Here is a 19,569-nt window from a genome sequence, read left to right as displayed (position 1 = left end):
TTTTATCTGTCTATAGCATTTCAAACCCCTTATCTCTCCTTAGTAAATAGGCCCCTAAGAGTGAGGAGTGTGGTATATAAAGTCGGCATCAGAATGTCCCTAACACTAAAATTGGCTGTTGACATTGTATCTGTTGATATTCACAATATCAATAATCCGCTGATGTTGATATTATATCAGTATCGACATTGTGAATGTTGGCATTCTGTCCACGTCGACAGTCAGACCATGTTGAAACTCCGCTGTCAACAGTCTGAATGTCGACTTTATGACTATCTAATAGGTAGTGGTGGAATAGTACATTTCTAGACATCGAAAACAAATTTGAGTAGTGGTCTGGTGATGCTTATCTATGTTCCTGCAGAATCGGTATGTAATGCTGGCTGTTGGGATGCCTCCTGTCAGAATACCGACAGCGGCATCCCGATGGTTGGTATCCTGGCAGGGGTCAGGTAAGTATACTTACCCTCCCCCCTTCTCCCCCTAAGCCTCCCTTTTTGTAGTCTAACTCTAACCCTCCCCACCCCACACCCTAATCCTCTCCCACCTTCATCGGGATTTAGACTGGCGGTCGCATAAGTACATCCCATCCCTGCCCCCCCTGCTTTATATTCAAATGAACAGAGCTGGTTCTAAGCAGAGGGGCCTCTGGGGTAGTGAACCCAGTATAGTTCTGCAACTACTAATAAGCTTTGAAATTAAACCTACAAAATCCCATTTATATACATAAGAAATTACTTTGTTAGAACAATTATACCTAGACATCACTGTAACTTACTGGAGCTTTGTACTTCTGTAGGGAGGTTTTGAAATTAAAACAAGGAATTATGAACATGTGGCTTTTTTATTTCAATTAATGTAAAAGTGTTGTGTAAGTGTCTATCTAAACATAACGTGTAGGTACTGATGGGAATCTCTCACCAGGCATGTAAGCACAACCAAGGAAATATTAAGTTACATGTAATTGACTGATGATAAGTTCTACACGTGGCAATCTCTTACTTATTTGTTTTAGTCAATGTAGCGATGTTGTATAACAGTAGCTCTCAGTAATGGTTACATAAATCCAACATTTTAAATCTGCAATAAGTTTCAGTACCAGTTCCTTAAAATTATTTAATAATGAATTACACATACAGGTTGAGTCTCCCATATCCAAGTATTCTGAAATAAGGAATATTCTGAATACAGATTTTTTTTTAGCGTGAATGAACCTTTGCTTTCTGATGGTTCAATGTACATAAACTTTGTTTAAGGCACAAAATTATTAAAACTATGATATAAAAATTACCTGCAGGCTGTGTGTATAAGGTACAAGAGAGGGAGAGTTGATTCTGCACAGAACCTTTAATTTAATTACATATGTATAAACCAACCATGAGTAATCATTGCTTAGATGATACAATTAAGTAATATTTGTTGGTGATGCTCCTATAGCCCAAAAGAACAATATATATGCAAGAATAAAAAAGTAGGGCTAGTTGCAGGGGCACTCTTTAACGATAAATACAGTTTAAAATTTAACTTTTATTATATATAAATAAGATCTATGGTACCATATGTCCCCGCAAGCTTATTCAAATGCATGTTAACCTTGTTTAAAAGAGAAATCTTGAGGTAATCCTCTGGCGAAATATTTATAAAGTTCCATTACAATGGGAATGCAAAAACATGGATAGCAAAAATTGCAGTATTTATACCATGAATAAGTGTGACAAACAGGAATGTAGTTGTGGTGCTCTGCCAATCATTGCTAAAATCCCAAATGTTCCTCTTTGAACCTACAGCACCTGGTATTCCCTAGAGGTCTCCCATCTAGGTACTAACCAGGCCTATCACCCTTTGGCTTCCAAGATCAGACGAGATTGGGCAATCTAGTGATGTATGGCTGTAGGAATAGTCAGATAGGGAAATATAAGTTACCGTGGCACAGGTCAGAGCAAGAACACAGCCATAAACCATAACTGTAGGACTATCACAATAAATAGTCCATTTTATTATTAAAATATTGTGTTCCAAGAAAGTTGATGCATGAGCATACTTTGGTTGTTGCACATCAGTCGTTGTTGATAATATCAAGTGAGAGTGTACAGATAAATGCATAAATTACAATCCTATGTTGTGTAACCCAAGTAGGAGGGATATGGTAAGTCACACCATAATCCGAAAGTAGTTGATATTATATATCCAATGGTGAATCCTCACCAAGAATTACGTATCAGTATGCTCAAAACAGTATTTATATCACATAAACTTAATAAGTCCTCTCCAATTAGAGGTTAATCTAATCACCATTGGATATATAATATCAACTATTATTATCCCTTTCGGATTATGGTGTGACTTACCATATCCCTCCTACTTGGGTTACACAACATAGGATTGTAATTTATGCATTTATCTGTACACTCTCACTTGGTATTATCAACAACGACTGATGTGTAACAACCAAAGTATGCTCATGAATCAACTTTCTTGGAACACAATATTTTAATAATAAAATGGACTATTTATTGTGATAGTCCTACAGTTATGGTTTATGGCTGTGTTCTTGCTCTGACCTGTGCCACGGTAACTTATATTTCTCTATCTGACTATTCCTACAGCCATACATCACTAGATTGCCCAATCTCGTCTTATCTTGGAAGCCAAAGGGTGATAGGCCTGGTTAGTAGTACCTAGATGGGAGACCTCTAGGGAATACCAGGTTCTGTAGGTTCAAAGAGGAACATTTGGGATTGTAGCAACGATTGGCAGAGCACCACAACTACATTCCTGTTTGTCACATTTATTCATGGTATAAATACTGCAATTTTTGCTATCCATGTTTTTGCATACCCATTGTAATGGAACTTTATAAATACTTCGCCAGAGGATTACCTCAAGATTTCTCTTTTAAATAAGGTTAACATTCATTTGAATAGCCTTGCGGGGACATATGGTACCATACATCTTATTTATATATAATTAAAGTTAAATTTTGAACTGTATTTATCATTAAAGAGTGCCCCAGTAACTAGCCCAACTTTTTTCTTCTTGCATATATGTGTGTATAAGGTGTATATAAAACATAAAAGCATTCTGTGTTTAGATTTGGGTCCCATTCCCAAGATATCTCATTATGGTATGCAAATATTCCAAAATACAGAATATTCCGATATCCAAAATACCCCTGGTCCCAAGCATTTTGCATATGGGAGACTCAACCTGTACTTGAGTATATTATGCTATATAGCTTTTATACTATAGTACTATTCTTGCTGAATAAAACAAGGTCACTATTCCCGTAGGTTGATGTTTTACACTATCGCAACCAGTTGTACAGGTAAGTGCATGATAATTGCATCACGATTTGGCATCTACACAAATTTGCTTCTTGTAATGGGAGGAACTGGGTGATATGGTATGTTCCCTGCTAGATGTAGGCTAGATTCAGGAGTGTACCGGGCCACTGGTACTGTCTTAATTATAAGTGACAACAATAAATATTTGACAAATTTTGGTAATATGGTTGAAGAAATTAACTTTACCACTGAAATAGAGCTGGGAGGATTTAAGTATGTTTATTGCAAACAAAGAAGAAGAAAGGAATCTGTATATGGTGCACAATATTAAAATATAACTTTTAATGTGGTATTTAGAATTATCAAATTATATCAAGACAAAGCAAAATATTTGGTTAAAACTTATAGAAGATCGTGTGTATAGTATAGAAGAAATATGGTAATTAAAATAAAATAAAAATAAATTCTTTTAAATAGTCGAGTGTCTTATTTGCATGTCTTATAATAAAGAGTTAAATCTCTATCTTAATATTGATGTCTGGTTGTATTTATAATTGATACTATATACTGATAATATAATACATAGTTATAGCTACTATTCTCAGTACATAACTAAAGGTGCCCACACATATAGCGACATTTTACACGATCTGGCCGATTTTAACGAATCGTGATGACGAATCGGGTAAAAGAATAAACAAATCGTGAGTTTATACTCACGAGCACGATGCCGATGCGCGTCCCCTCTCGTCGTACATCGCATCTTCTGATCTGCCATGCTGCAGGGCAGATTAGCAAATCTGGGATACAATGCATTGGCTGCAAGATAGATCTTTAGTCAGATTGGACATTTTTAACTCCAAATCGTGATCACGACGGCAAGGGAGCTCCCGTGAAAGTTCATGAGGAAATTGGCCATAAAATCGTATCGTGAGGACATCGTTATGTGTGTGGGCACCTTGGTGCATACACACGGTCAGATTTTTCCTTCAGATATGAACGATAATGATTTAAAAATCGTTCAGTCATTCATATCTGAAGGAAAATCTGACATATCTGACATGCCTGAACGATGGACGATTTACAATGCGCGTTCCCGTTTGTCAGATAACGATATCTGACATCTGATGTGTTTGCAGTCAGACTTGGACGATTCCATTCATTTTAATGCAGTCAAAAATCGTTCAATCGTTCAAATCGTTCAAATCGTTCAATCGTTCATCTGACAAGTCTGACAGATCTGACAAATCTGACCGTGTGTATGCTCCATAAGATTGACTCCAGCTAGTCAAAGATGTTGCAAAAAAATCAGAGTAAACTGTGTATCTTTAATACTGAAGCAGTAGTTCACGGTCTGTGTTGGATACAATTGTAGCTGATCAAAATTGACACATTTACCTCTAGTACAGTTTACTCAATACAAGAGATCCCACTATACAGATTTCACTCCACTCTTAACTCAGTGGGTTATAATAACACAACAAACATAAAATGTTTGTATTAGAAATGTATGTACAAGATGACAATTTATACAATGATCTGCATTAATAGCATATTAATTATATAATATATGATATACACATTGTTCCCACAGAGTTATATGAATGATAACCATCTACAGTAGTGATGTGATCATAAATGATCAAATATCATACCTTAAACATGAGATCACACTTCATAGGATCTCATATACTTGCAGTGCTACTTAAATCGTATGGAGATGATATTATGTTCGATCGTATAATTGTTCAATAGTTTATGTACTTATTAGATAGTTGGTATAGCATGGGTCAGCTTTAAATGCTCGGTATATCATTAGAGAGTTAGTATAATGTAGGTCATGTGTCTTTCACTTTGTTTTGATGAATAGAGTAGGCAGTGAGTATTCTCTTAATAGGTAAATCTCAACTGAGATACTGATGAATTAAATTTAATTATAATAATTCTAGTTATAACGTATCCACTACTCAATATTCACACATAGGGGCATATACAATTGGGCGTGAGGTTTAGCGAGTTAAAAACCCTGCGTACCTCACGCCCAATTCCGGAATACCGTGGGTATGCGCGCTCCCGCTACCCGGGGTATTCAATTAAAAAAATAGTGGTAGCGAGGTTTTCAGCTCTACAAAACCCCACGCCGCGTAAAATAAAACAAACAAACAAACAAAAAACCCCACCTACCTGGCAGGGGGTCTCCGCAGCTCGCAGTGGCTTCCCCTCTCCCTACTTACTGGAGAGGAGGCTGCTGGGAGTCCCGGGGCTGATGGGAGGAGCAAGGGCTGCTGGGAGATGTAGTTCTCCCAACGCCCATTCCGGGAGGCCACACACACCGCACCGGGGGTCACACACACACACACACACACTCATGCACACTTACATACACCACACACACTGACATACTCACCCTGCTGCAGAAGAGCAGGCTCCCGACGCTGGATGCAGAAGAAGATGCAGAAGACAGCGCTGTGGAAGGTGAGTAATTAAGGACTAATTAAGCTAATTGGATACTTCAAATTGCTTAAGTAGTCCTCAGGGTGGGGGTGTGCCGCAGGGGTGTCAGGGCAAGTCCCGGTGATTTATCCTAAATTCATCGATTTTAGGAAAAATCACGCTTGCTCAGGAGGTGCATGAAAAAAACCTCCCGATGCATGTTTTTTAAAAAACCACGCACCTAATAGAATAGCAAAAAACCCGCACCTTCAGGAAAAACCTTGCAGGTGCGGGTTTTTTGCTATTCTCGCACAAAATTGAATATACCCCGTAGTGTTTAAATGTCATAGTTACTCAACAAATATTGTAGTAACACATGCTTCACTGTTAGGTGTTTATTGTGCCGCCGTAGTTATGGAGTAGCTGTGGCTAATACCACTGTGTCCCTGTTATAATATACAATTAGGGACTATATGACACATAGATAGTGATTTAGACTATCTCCAAAACAGAGAGGAGAAAGAATGTAGTCTCATTTATACAAATATTATTATTATTATTATTATCATTTATTTATATGGCGCAACAAGTGTTCCGCAGCGCCTTACAAAGTACAAAAACAAATTGTATACAAGTGACTTACAGAACAATACAATACAGGACATGGCTAATATATATTGCTACATTAGCGACCATATCACCCAGATAAGCAACAGAGCATAAGCAACCAAGTGTTAGGTGCCCTAGTGGGGAGAAAGAAGTAAATGACACTACAGTAAGGAGAAGCACAAGAGGGTAGATGGCCCTGCTCGTGAGAGCTTACATTCAGCACTATCTATACACATACAGTACATGTTAAATCACATAGAAAAGATGATATTATATCAGCTCGTAGATTTGTTGAATAATCTGTATATTTATTGAATGGTTAATGTAGCATAGATCAGCTTGTGCTATTGTTAGATAGTCAGTATATGATTGGATAGTTAGTATAGTATAGATCAAGTGTCTTTCACTAAATTTAAGTGGATAAAGTAAGCAGTAAATATTCTTCTTACTGGCTATATCCCCCGCTCAGGTACTGATGTGTTTTATCGTATCAATAGCTCAGTATTTACACATAATGTTGAACTGCCATTAATATTCCACAGACACTATTGTCAGAATCCCTTCCCTATTGCATGTATATGTGCCGCCGTAGCTATGTGATAGTTGCGGCTGATGCCACTGCATCCCTGTTATAATACACAATTGGGGACTGTGTGACACTTCAATGATAAGTTCAGGCTACATTCGCAGCAGGAAGGGAAAAAAGTGGAGTGATCCTATGTATACTTCATTGACAACCAGACTCTTAAAATTTGTAAGACATGAGAGACATTCGGCTGATAAGCCGATGTACGTTTCGTATAACTTGTTTTAACGAGGCAACCGGAGCCCTAGAATGACAGATCCTTAAAAGTGTCCTGCAGCCAATTGGTTACTGTTTCAGACCATAGAAATAGTTGGATTTGATCCCGCACAGGGTAATTCCTGCCACATTAATTGAACACAAATAAATCCTAGTGTAAACCAACTATTAAATCAATGATCCATAACTGGAAATAATTTTGTATGTTGGTGGTGCTCCCCGAAGTAAGTAAAATGTATACTCCTATTGAAAAAATATCTAGACTAGAGCTAGACCAGAAACTCCTTTGTGGGGGTACACTTATATAAATTCAAAATGATATTGAATGAATAATAGTAATTATTAAAAATTAACCTTTATTTTTTTACGTAAATATAAAATAATCCTAGATATAGTAACACAAAAAGTTTTAAAACATATCCTTGTATGCATACACACTAACATATGCATAAGTGACAATGCACTGGTGAAAATTAATAACAGTGTGTCAGCACTTTGAAAGTAAATGCTTCAATAATCATAATAACAGGCTACCTAGCCTAGTAAGTGCTGTGGCATAGATACCGAAAAAGGGAAATGGAAAGATAAACCGAAAAAATGTCCTATAGAGGGTCTATGTATAATTCCAACAGACTAAATTAAGTTACTTGCCTCAATCTAATGGAGATTTTGCATATATATATATATATATATATATATAAATATATATATATATATATATATATGTACACAATAAACAAAATATTGCACTTCACTACTCAATATATCCAGCTTGATTCATACTGCATACTGTGCCCAAACAAAACAGATGTGCATCACCAGAGCTGCACATGTGCATATTTCATGACCCCTTCCCTACATAGACAGCATATGGGATTTAACAGGGTGAACCTGAGAAAATGGCACTAAGTACACACAATTTTATGTTTATGGACAGTTTGCTTTAAATTAGTCAAATAATGTTTTCAATGCATTTGAATACACATTATATAATATATTACATATGATGTTTAAACAAAACACATAAGCCACAAAAAGCATGAATTTCCCAAAAATAATTAAGTGCATATATTTGTCCTGTGAAAACCTAGATACTATTCTTGTGAAGAGCAATCAACAGGGTAATCCAGAAAAGATGGATCTAAAATGCACAATAATATATTATTTTGCCTATGCATTGAATCATAGTGTACCATTAGTCATTTTCATATTTCAAAAATCATTACAAAAAATCAACAGGATAATCCTGAAAAGATGGTTCTAAGTGCACAGCAATACATTCCTATGCCTTTGAAATCATTAGGTAATATTTATGCATTGAGTCGTAATATACCATTTGTCATTTGCGTATTGAGGATAGCATGAGTAAAGTATAACACCAAGATGTCCCGGTCACCTTCTACTGTCTGTGGTCTTCATTGAGCGGACCGCAGATGAGAGAGGGACCCCGGACAGTGTTAAATAGAAAAAAAGAGATTACTGGGAGGACAGTGACCCGTTTGTGGAGTTAGGTGGCCCTTGTTGCTAATAGCAGCGCAAGGATCAAATTCACCACCTGGAGAAGTCACATCCCATAAGAAGGAGAAATACCTGTTCCATTTGCTGTATAATACTGCCGGTATCAGCCAGACAAAGCTCCGACTGGGTAAGCGCGTTCGGTCCCGGCTCCCTTACCCGGTCGGAGCTTTGGCTGCCTGATACCGGCAGTATTATACTGCACATGGAACAGGTATTTCTCCTTCTTATGGGATGTGACTTCTCCAGGTGGCGAATTTGATCCTTGCACTGCTATTAGCAACAAGGGCCACCTAACACCACAAACGGGTCAGTGTCCTCCCAGTAATCTCTTTTTTTCTATTTAACACTGTCCGGGGTCCCTCTCTCATCTGCGGTCCGCTCAATGAAGACCACAGACAGTAGAAGGTGACCGGAACATCTTGGTGTTATACTTTACTCATGCTATCCTCAATACGCAAATGACTAATGGTATATTACGACTCAATGCATAAATATTACCTAATGATTTCAAAGGCATAGGAATGTATTGCTGTGCACTTAGAACCATCTTTTAGGATTATCCTGTTGATTTTTTCTAATGATTTTTGAAATATGAAAATGACTAATGGTACACTATGATTCAATGCATAGGCAAAATAATATATTATTGTGCATTATAGATCCATCTTTTCAGGATTACCCTGTTGATTGCTCTTCACAAGGATAGTATCTAGGTTCTCACAGTACAAATATATGCACTTAATTATTTTTGGGAAATTCATGCTTTTTGTGGCTTATGTGTTTTGTTTAAACATCATATGCAATATATTATATAATGTGTATTCAAATGCATTGAAAACATTATTTGACTAATTTAAAGCAAACTGTCCATAAACATAAAATTGTGTGCCATTTTCTCAGGTTCACCCTGTTAAATCCCATATGCTGTCTATGTAGGGAAGGGGTCCTGAAATATGCACATGTGCAGCTCTGGTGATGCACATCTGTTTTGTTTGGGCACAGTATGCAGTATGAATCAAGCAGGATATATTGCGTAGTGAAGTGCAATATTTTGTTTATTGTGTACATATATATATATATATATTAGGGATGAGCGGGTTCGGTTCCCTGAGAACCGAACCCACCCGAACTTCGGGGATCCGGGGCGATCCGAGCCCAAGCTCGGATCTCCCTGTCTGCCCCGGATCCCTCTCCCGAGGCAAAACCTCGAGATCTGCTGTCGGATCTCGAGGTTTTGCCTCGAGCGGCCATTTAAAAAAAAATGCCTTTGCCTTTAATGGGCAAAGTGCTGATTGGCTGACAGAGCCGTCTGTCACGGCTCTCAGCCAATCAGCATTATGGTGCTCATTTGCATGTAGCACGGACTCGTGAGATCCGTGCTACATGCATCTGTGTGATTGACAGTGACACAGAGCACAGATGGGTCAGTGAGACCCGTCTGTGCTGCTGTGTATTTCAATGACACAGATGCACGCACGGACCAGGAGATCCGTGCTACTTGCATCTGTGTCATTGACACAGAGCACTAACGGGTCCGTGAGACCCGTCTGTGCTGCTGTGGTAAATAAAAAAAAAAAAACCTGTGTAAAAAGAGAAAAAAATGGCGTGCCCCCCCCCCAAAAAAAGAGCAACCAGCCCCGGGCATTAGTGACCCAGTGCTGGGTGTGCTTAAATACAGGGGACAAACGACATAGGGGTCCCCTGTACTTAAACACAACCAGCACCGGGCTAGTCAGAACCAGAGCTGGTTGCCAAAATACGGGGGACAAACGACGTAGGGGTCCCCCGTATTCTGCGCAACCAGCTCTGGGCTCTGATCCGGTCCTGGTTCTGGAAATACAGGGGAAAAAAATGAGTAGGGTTCCCCTGTATGTTCCAGAACCAGCACTGGACTTTTTCTAGCGGGGGGCTGATGCCACAGCCAGGGGAGCCCTTTCACCGGGCCCCCCAGCCGCAGCATCAGCCCTGACCGCTAGTCAGCCCAGGCCGGGGATCCCTGGAGAGCTGGGGACCCCCCCAATAAAGGGGTCACCCTCTCCAGGGCACCCCAGGCCCAGGCTGATAGCCCGGGGCTATCCCCGCCACCCCTGGTGGCGGTGGGTGGCGGGTTGATTGTGTGGTGTGGTGTAAATAAAGAATATCAAACATTGTCTTTACAAGTAGAACTGCAAGTCCCAGCAAGCCTGCCCCGCATGCTGGTACTTGGAGAACCACAAGTACCAGCATGCAGGGCATTAAGGGCCCACTAGTACCTGTAGTTCACCTGTAAAAAAATGTTTAAAAAAAACACAGGACACACACACCGTGACAGTATAAGTTTATTAAACATACATACACACACACACATGTACACATACTCACCTATGTAACCCTGTAGCATCGGTCCACTTGTCCGGTAAAGTATCCATAGGGGACCTGTGAAAAAAAACATACTCACCATCTCCTATGCGAGGTTCTGTCCTCTTCGTTCCAAAGTAGGCATCCCCGGACTTGGCAAAAAAAAAAAACGAAAACGCGATCCACGAACTTAGTACCGTTCTATAGAACGGTACTTCCCGAATGAGAGCTTAGCGGCGGGGTATCACCATGGAAACCCCGCTGCTAAGCGTTCATTGGCTGAGAGAGGCCATCTCCCGTCTCTCAGCCAATGAACGGCTCCCTCCATTGTAGTCAATGCTGGGAGCCGCAAGGTTATTAAAGTTTACCCTGCGGTTCCCACCATTGACTACAATGGAGGGAGCCGTTCATTGGCTGAGAGACGGGAGATGACCTCTCTCAGCCAATGAACGCTTAGCAGCGGGGTTTCCATGGTGATACCCCGCCGCTAAGCTCTCATTCGGGAAGTACCGTTCTATAGAACGGTACTAAGTTCGTGGATCGCGTTTTCGTTTTTTTTTTTTGCCAAGTCCGGGGATGCCTACTTTGGAACGAAGAGGACAGAACCTCGCATAGGAGATGGTGAGTATGTTTTTTTTCACAGGTCCCCTATGGATACTTTACCGGACAAGTGGACCGATGCTACAGGTTACATAGGTGAGTATGTGTACATGTGTGTGTGTGTATGTATGTTTAATAAACTTATACTGTCACGGTGTGTGTGTCCTGTGTTTTTTTAAACATTTTTTTTACAGGTGAACTACAGGTACTAGTGGGCCCTTAATGCCCTGCATGCTGGTACTTGTGGTTCTCCAAGTACCAGCATGCGGGGCAGGCTAGCTGGGACTTGCAGTTCTACTTGTAAAGACAATGTTTGATATTCTTTATTTACACCACACCACACAATCAACCCGCCACCCACCGCCACCAGGGGTGGCGGGGATAGCCCCGGGCTATCAGCCTGGGCCTGGGGTGCCCTGGAGAGGGTGACCCCTTTATTGGGGGGGTCCCCAGCTCTCCAGGGATCCCCGGCCTGGGCTGACTAGCGGTCAGGGTTGATGCTGCGGCTGGGGGGCCCGGTGAAAGGGCTCCCCTGGCTGTGGCATCAGCCCCCCGCTAGAAAAAGTCCAGTGCTGGTTCTGGAACATACAGGGGAACCCTACTCATTTTTTGTCCCCTATATTTCCAGAACCAGGACCGGATCAGAGCCCAGAGCTGGTTGCGCAGAATACAGGGGACCCCTACGTCGTTTGTCCCCCGTATTTTGGCAACCAGCGCTGGTTCTGACTAGCCCGGTGCTGGTTGTGCTTAAGTACAGGGGACCCCTACGTCGTTTGTCCCCTGTATTTAAGCACACCCAGCACTGGGTTACTAATGCCCGGGGCTGGTTGCTCTTTTTTGGGGGGGTGCACGCCATTTTTTTCTTTTTTTACACAGGTTTTTTTTTTTTTTTTTTACCACAGCAGCACAGACGGGTCTCACGGACCTGTCATTGCTCTGTGCCAATCACACAGATGCATGTAGCACGGATCTCCCGGGTTCGTGCTACATGCAAATGGGCACCATAACGCTGATTGGCTTCCTGTCTGCCACTGCAGTGCCACTCCTAGATGGGCCACGTGTTTGTGCCGCCCCCTTGTGTCGCTTAGCATAGTCATCCAGCTTCCTCGGTACAACCTTTTGGCCTAAAAACAATATTGTGAGGTGTTCAGAATAGAGTGGAAATGAGTGGAAATTAATGTTATTGGGGTTATTAATAGCGTAGGAACAAAAAAAGGCCCATTTATGTGATTTTAGCGTTTTTTTTTTTATTTTTTAAGAAAAAATCCAGATCCAAAACACAAAACCCAGAACCCAAAACACGGAAGGGTGGTTTTGGCAAAACCAATCCAGATCCAAAACACGAAGAAAGATCCAGATCCAAAACCAAAACACAAAACACGAAAAGTGTCCGGTGCACACCCCTAATATATATATATATATATATGCAAAATCTCCATTAGATTGAGGCAAGTAACTTAATTGAGTCTGTTGGAATTATACATAGACCCTCTATAGGACATTTTTTCGGTTTATCTTTCCACTTCCCTTTTTCGGTATCTATGCCACAGCACTTACTAGGCTAGGTAGCCTGTTATTATGACTATTGAAGCATTTACTTTCAAAGTGCTGACACACTGTTATTAATTTTCGCCAGTGCATTGTCACCTATGCATATGTTAGTGTGTATGCATACAAGGATATGTTTTAAAACTTTTTGTGTTACTATATCTATGATTATTTTATATTTACGTGAAAAAATAAAGGTTAATTTTTAATAATTACTATTATTCATTCAATATCATTTTGAATTTATATAAGTGTACCCCCACAAAGGAGTTTCTGGTCTAGCTCTAGTCTAGATATTTTTTCAATACTGTTTCAGACCATTTGAATTAATTTGAATGCAATGTCCGTTAATGTCAGAGTGATTGGCATTCTATTAGCACTCACCTGCTGGTGACTCTAGGATTAATGGATTCCGTCGGGTCATCCGTCTCCAGGAGCCCCCAGGCCCAGGCTTATAGCCCGGAGCTATCCCTGACACCCCTGGCCGGTGGGTGCTGGGTTGATTGTGGATAGTGTGGTGCATTTGTTGATAGTAAAAATATTGTCTTTTACTGTGGAACTGCAGGACCCAGCAAGTCTCCCCCGCATGCTGATACTTGGAGAGCCACAAGTACTAGCATGTGGGGCATTATGGGCCCGCTGGTACCTGTAGTTCCACAGCAAAATAAATATTAAAATAAACACGACACACACACTGTTGAAAGTAAAATTTTATTAAAGCATGCAAGCATACACACATGTACACATACATGCACACACTATCTCACATACTCACCTAGTATCCCTGATCATGTCCTCTTCATTCCATGTAGCATCCCTGGGCTTAGCAAAAAAAAACAAAAAACGCAAATACCCGAACCCACAAACATTAGTACTGTCCTCTAAGGACAGCGGGATTTAACTATAGAAATCCCGATGCAGAGCGCTCATTTACTGAGAGAGGCGAGGCTTCCGCCTCTCAGCCAATGAGTGGTTGCAGGGGAAGTCCTGGATGGGTAGCGCCATCCAGATGAAGATGCCATGGAAGTCCTGGGGGAGGCGGCAGCCATGAAAAAGAGCTTAAAGGCTACCGCCCCCCAGGTGAAGGTGCAGGAAAATAAAATATTAAACAATCGGTGTTCTTGTTTTATTTTAATATTTCTTTTACAGGGGTACTATAGGTACCAGCACCCGCTTGCTGGTATTTGTGGTTCTCCAAATTCAAGCATGCGGGGGAGGCTTGCTGGGACCTGTAGTCCTACTGCAAAAGACAATATTTTAACTTTGATATGCACCACATCAGGATCGGACTGGCCCACAGGAGTGCAGGGGAAATCCCTGGTGGGCCCCACTGCATAAAGGCCCCACCCCCTCCTCTAGGGATCATGTTCCAGACCGTGCATTAAATTGTAGATTGTTACTCTATTAGAGGGTCAGTTACCTTGTGGAGCAGGACCATTGGTTCTTGGTTTGCTTCTATAAAAACTATATTAGTATTTGTCTAATGGGTAGCCAAGCAACTGTGGTGGCTGGCCACACCCCCTATGGTGGCTGGCCACACCCCCTATGGTGGATGACCACACCTCTTAATCATGGGCCCCTGACTGCATTCCCCCAGTGGGCCCTTTATGCCCTGCACCACACTACACTGTCAACCTGGCACCAACCGGCCAGGGGTGCCGGGGATAGCCCCAGGCTCTCAGTCCAGGCCTGTGGTGCCCTGGAGAAAGGGATACTTTTGTGGGGGGTCCCCAACTCCCCAGGGATCCCCGGCCAGGGCTGACTAGCGGTTAGGGGTGATGCTTCGACTCTGGGACCCAGTGAATGGGCTCCCCTGGCTGTGGCATTACCCACCGCTAGAAAAAGTCCGGTGCTGGTTCTGGTTAATACAGGGGGACATTACACATTTTTTCCCCTGTATTTCCAGAACCAGGACCCCTATATCATTTGTCCCCTGTATTTAGCACCACCAGTGCTGGGTCTCCAGAGCCCGGGGCTGGTTTTTCTTTTTTGAGGGGGTCATGCATTTTTTTTTTAAATATACTTTGATTAATTGGTTTTAACACAGAAGAATGGACGGATCTCACTGATCTGTCCATGCATCTGTGTCTTATTGATTTTTTTTTTCAGTTGCAAGACACACGGATTGCACTGATCCGTGCGTGCATCTCTGAATTATTTAATTTACACAGATGCCTGCATCACGGATCTCACTGATCCATATATGCAGTCAGCTATCTTTAGATCTTGCACGATAGCACCATATCGTGTCTTGGAGTGCCGGGGAGAGTTCAAGGAAAAAAGTTAATGATATTGCATCATGAGCACATCATTCCATGTGTATGGGTCTTAAGAAGCAGTTCAGGGCTGGGACTATCAGCACCAGTGAGCCTTTCTGTCCCCAGCTGGTGAACCTGTTCACTGCCACGGTGCTGCCACTGCTCTGCACCCCCACTGCTGCCCCTGCTCTGCACACCCACTGCTGCCCCTGTGTACTACCCCACTGCCATGCCCACCTGCAACCTGCCCCCTCAGCCGTCTCTCCCTCTGAATCCCCGAAACACCTCCTGTGTGCTGTCCTCTCCACCACCAGCACTAGTGTACCATTTTGTTGCCGTTTTCCCCTGCAGGTGGCCTGGTTTGCTGCTCCCATGCGTGATGGTTAATAAATTACAAAAAAGCAATGAAATTCCATAGACAAATAACCTTACTGTTTCACATGTCTCATTAAGGTTTCTTAGACATGATCTGATATTTCACAAAACCTATTGAATTTCTGCCATTCAAACTTAAAAAAGCAATGAAATTCCGATCATTAAGGCTGATGCCTTAATGGACGTGTTCCTTGCGCAATACAGATATGGTATGCCATCACACCCTGTGGTTAACTGCAGATTCAGCACTCTCACAGAGTGAAATTGCTGTCACACATAATGGTGGAGCTACTAATTCACAGAATTGTGTGATCATTAGAATACACACATGCAGTCTAGGCAACTGAAGTTTGACCAGAAGATAGAGCTGCACAGATGGGATAAGATTGGTGTGGATGGAGAGGTGACAGAGTGGTGTGGATGGTTTAGACAGAAAGGCGTGTAGAGGAAGGAAGATTACGCAGTACAAAGGGGGGAAGCCAAAGTGATGTAGATAGGTGGAAAACAGTAGTGCGGATAGGGGGGAGGAACAAAGTGATGCAGATGGGTGGAAAACAGTGCTGTGGATGGGGGAAACAGAGTGGCATGGTTTGGGGGGACATAGTGACATGGATGGGGGGTACAGAGTGATGTGAACATGGGAAGACAGAGCAGTGCAGATGGGTAAAGACAGATTGGTGCAGATGAGGGAATACAGACTAGCACAAATGGGAGAACATACAACAGTAGGGATTGGGGAAGACAGATTGGTGCAGATGGGGATAAATACAGAGTTGTGCGGGTGGGATGGAGACAGAGTTGTATGGTTGGGGGGGACAGAGTGGTGCAGATGGAGGAAGAAAGAGTGCCACAGATGAGAGGAAGACAGAGAAGCGTGGCCGGGGGGAAGGCAGTGGTGCAGAAGGAAACAGAGTGGTACGGATGCATGGCGGTGCAGCTAGAGAAAGAAAGATTGGTGTGGATGAGGGAACACAGACTAGCACAGTTGAGAGACCACACAGCAGTAGGGATTTGGGAAGATATAGCAGCATAGAGGCATATAGGGGAAGAAAGTGTACATGCATAGACAGAGTATGATAGTTTTAGCAATTAGGGAGCTTAATGTGTATTTTGAATAAGATGGATGAATGGGGTGAGAAGGATGTTGGAATCCAGTGAGATTGGTGTGGTGATTGAATGGGAGGATTATGGGCACAGAGTGGGATGTGGGAGCCACATAACTGCTCAGAACTCAGTTGCATAAACTGCATGTGTGTATTCCAATGAGCACACAATTCTGTGAATTAGCAGCTCCACCATTTTGTGAGTGAAGCAATCTCACTCTGTGAGAGTGCTGAATCAGCATTTAACCACAGGGTGTGATGGCACACCATATCTGTATTGCACAAGGAACATGTCCATTAAAGTGTCAGCCTTAAAGATCAGAATTCCATTGCTTTTTTAAGTTTGAGTGGCAGAAATTCAATAGGTTTTGTGACATTTCAGATCATAACTAAGATGCCTTAATGGGACATGTGAAATTGTAAGGTTTTTTGGCTATGGAATATATATATATATATAGATATATATATAGAGAGAGAGAGAGAGAGAGAGAGAGAGAGAGAGAAATTCAGCACATTCACATAGCATAAGCAAAAATATTTATCCCCCGATGAAAAATATCACATCCATTTAAAGTACATATCCAAAGAGTAACAGTAGTCAAGGCTCAGAGGGGCTAGGTAAACATCAAAAACACAATATGTAGCAGCAACATGGCATTATCAAAAATGGATACTCATCACAAGCCTCCCTCATGTGCACAGCGCCCGACAGCTGTTTCGGCGTTAGAATAACACCTTCATTATGAGCAAGAAGCACAATGCCAGACACATCGTTATAAACCCACACATCAATTAGCATGAACACACTGACCTGTATAATTACCCACAGCTGCAGTCAGTGGGTATCATGGTGAAAACTGTCAAGTTTGACGTACTGGAATCCCCTAGTGAGGGGTTGTGATGGTGGAGTTGGAAGAATTCAGGGAACTGGCCTGGATATCAGGACTCCTCATCCACAGGTCTTGGATGTTGACGAGACCTGGTCAAAGGTGCGGAGTCTAACTTGCAGGGAGGTGTTCGCCAGTGACCCCTCCAAGCGGGATATGGGCTTAGCTGCACCCTGCAGGCAGGTCGCTATCCTTTGACCAGGTATCCAAGCCCTGTGGGAATAGAGACTCAAATATCAGTGGCCCAAGGGAAGTGCCTAATAAAGGCACTATTACACCGGGAGATCCACCAGGAGATGATACTTGTGGAGTACTTGTAATTAGCACTTGAGGTACACTGGAGTTGACACTCAAGGGAGACACAGGTAACGGTGCACAGACGCACCTTTGCACCACAGGGTAGCACTCGAGTGAGACACAGGTGATGACTTCAAGACGCCCTTTTACACAACGAGGTAGCACTCGAGGGAGACACAGGTAATGGCGTGTGGACGCACTTTTGCACAATGAGATGGCATGGGTAAACTCACAGGGGATACACAGGAAGATGGCGTGCTGACGCACTCTAGCGCTGTAGGGTAGCGCACAAGAGATACACTGGTATGTGATGTGCTGACGCACGTTTGCACCACGGGGTGCGACTTGAAAGAGACTCTGGTATTTGATGTGCTGACGCACTTTTGCACCATGGGGTGCACTGGAACAAATACACTGGCAGAGATGTAACTTGCACTGTAGCTCACAGGAGACACTGGTAACTAGGCACACAGGCAGAGATGTAATCAGCACTGCTGCTCACAGGGAACACTTGTAGCTAGTAAACGAGGAGATAATTGCACCATAGTGCAGCTGTGAGACACACAGGATAATCTTGCAGCTTGCAGACACAGTAATAGCATGCACAGGCAAGGATGTAGTAGCATTGTCACTGGGAATAAAGCACTCAGGCAAAGGTGTACTTAGCACTGCTGCTCCAGGAGACACAGGTAGTAGTACACAGGCAGGGATGTTAAAGCATTGCAACTCACAGGAATAACAGTGGAGACTTAACCTGGGTACACACTACACGATATGCTCCCTGAGCGATATCGTCTAGTGTTGTCCCCGGCAGACTGTGCTCAATGTCATTCATGACATTGAGCACAGCTGCTGAACGATATCATTAATGATATCGTTCAGCGCCGGGCTCTCTCCCCCATTCCCTGTCATGCAGCAACCTGACGAGATCGTCAGGTTGGCCTGCATGTCAGCCCGATGAACGATGATGATGAACGACCCGCGGGAACGCGCGTCGTCGTCATCGTTCATCTTTTTGGGGTTAAAAATGGACGATAAAGTGGACGACTGAACGATAACGATATTGTTATCGTTCAGTTGTCCACTTTATCGCCCAGTGTGTACGCACCATTAGGCACACAGGCAGAGATGTTAGGTTGCACTGCTGCTCACTAGGAAACACAAGGAACTAGACGTGGAAGCCAAGGGAACCTGGAACAGACTCAAGTAGCACACTAGGAGTGACAACTGTTGATCAGGCAACTTCCTGGAGTTCTGGGGGCGGATTTATACCCAGGGGTAGCAGATTATTGGAGCACAGCGTCAACTGACTGAGATCATGCTACCATTGGTTAGGAGGGCTGTCACATGTGAAGAACTGTCATGGCGGCGCCCATGATGGGAACTCTGATCCCCAACATACACAGCCGACCATGGAAGTCCGCAGAAAGCACCTAAGGCAGAATACTCAGCATCTCGCCCATCACTGCACCAGATGTCTGACCACAAGGAAGTCAGGGGAAGCTGGCACGGAGGAAA

The 19,569-nt window shown here is 42.6% G+C and overlaps 1 pseudogene; it reads right to left on the bottom strand.

Annotated features, from left to right (window-relative positions):
• Window positions 1-1,778: 1,778 nt before the first annotated feature.
• On the bottom strand, window positions 1,779-1,896 carry LOC148519814 (5S ribosomal RNA; annotated as a pseudogene).
• Window positions 1,897-19,569: the final 17,673 nt, after the last annotated feature.

This window comes from Taudactylus pleione, unplaced genomic scaffold (genome assembly GCF_031769625.1).
Source record: "Taudactylus pleione unplaced genomic scaffold, aTauple2 ptg000181l, whole genome shotgun sequence".
NCBI lineage: Eukaryota > Metazoa > Chordata > Amphibia > Anura > Myobatrachidae > Taudactylus > Taudactylus pleione.
Note: the sequence above shows the minus strand (reverse complement) of the source record. Positions and strands in the feature narration are given on the sequence as shown.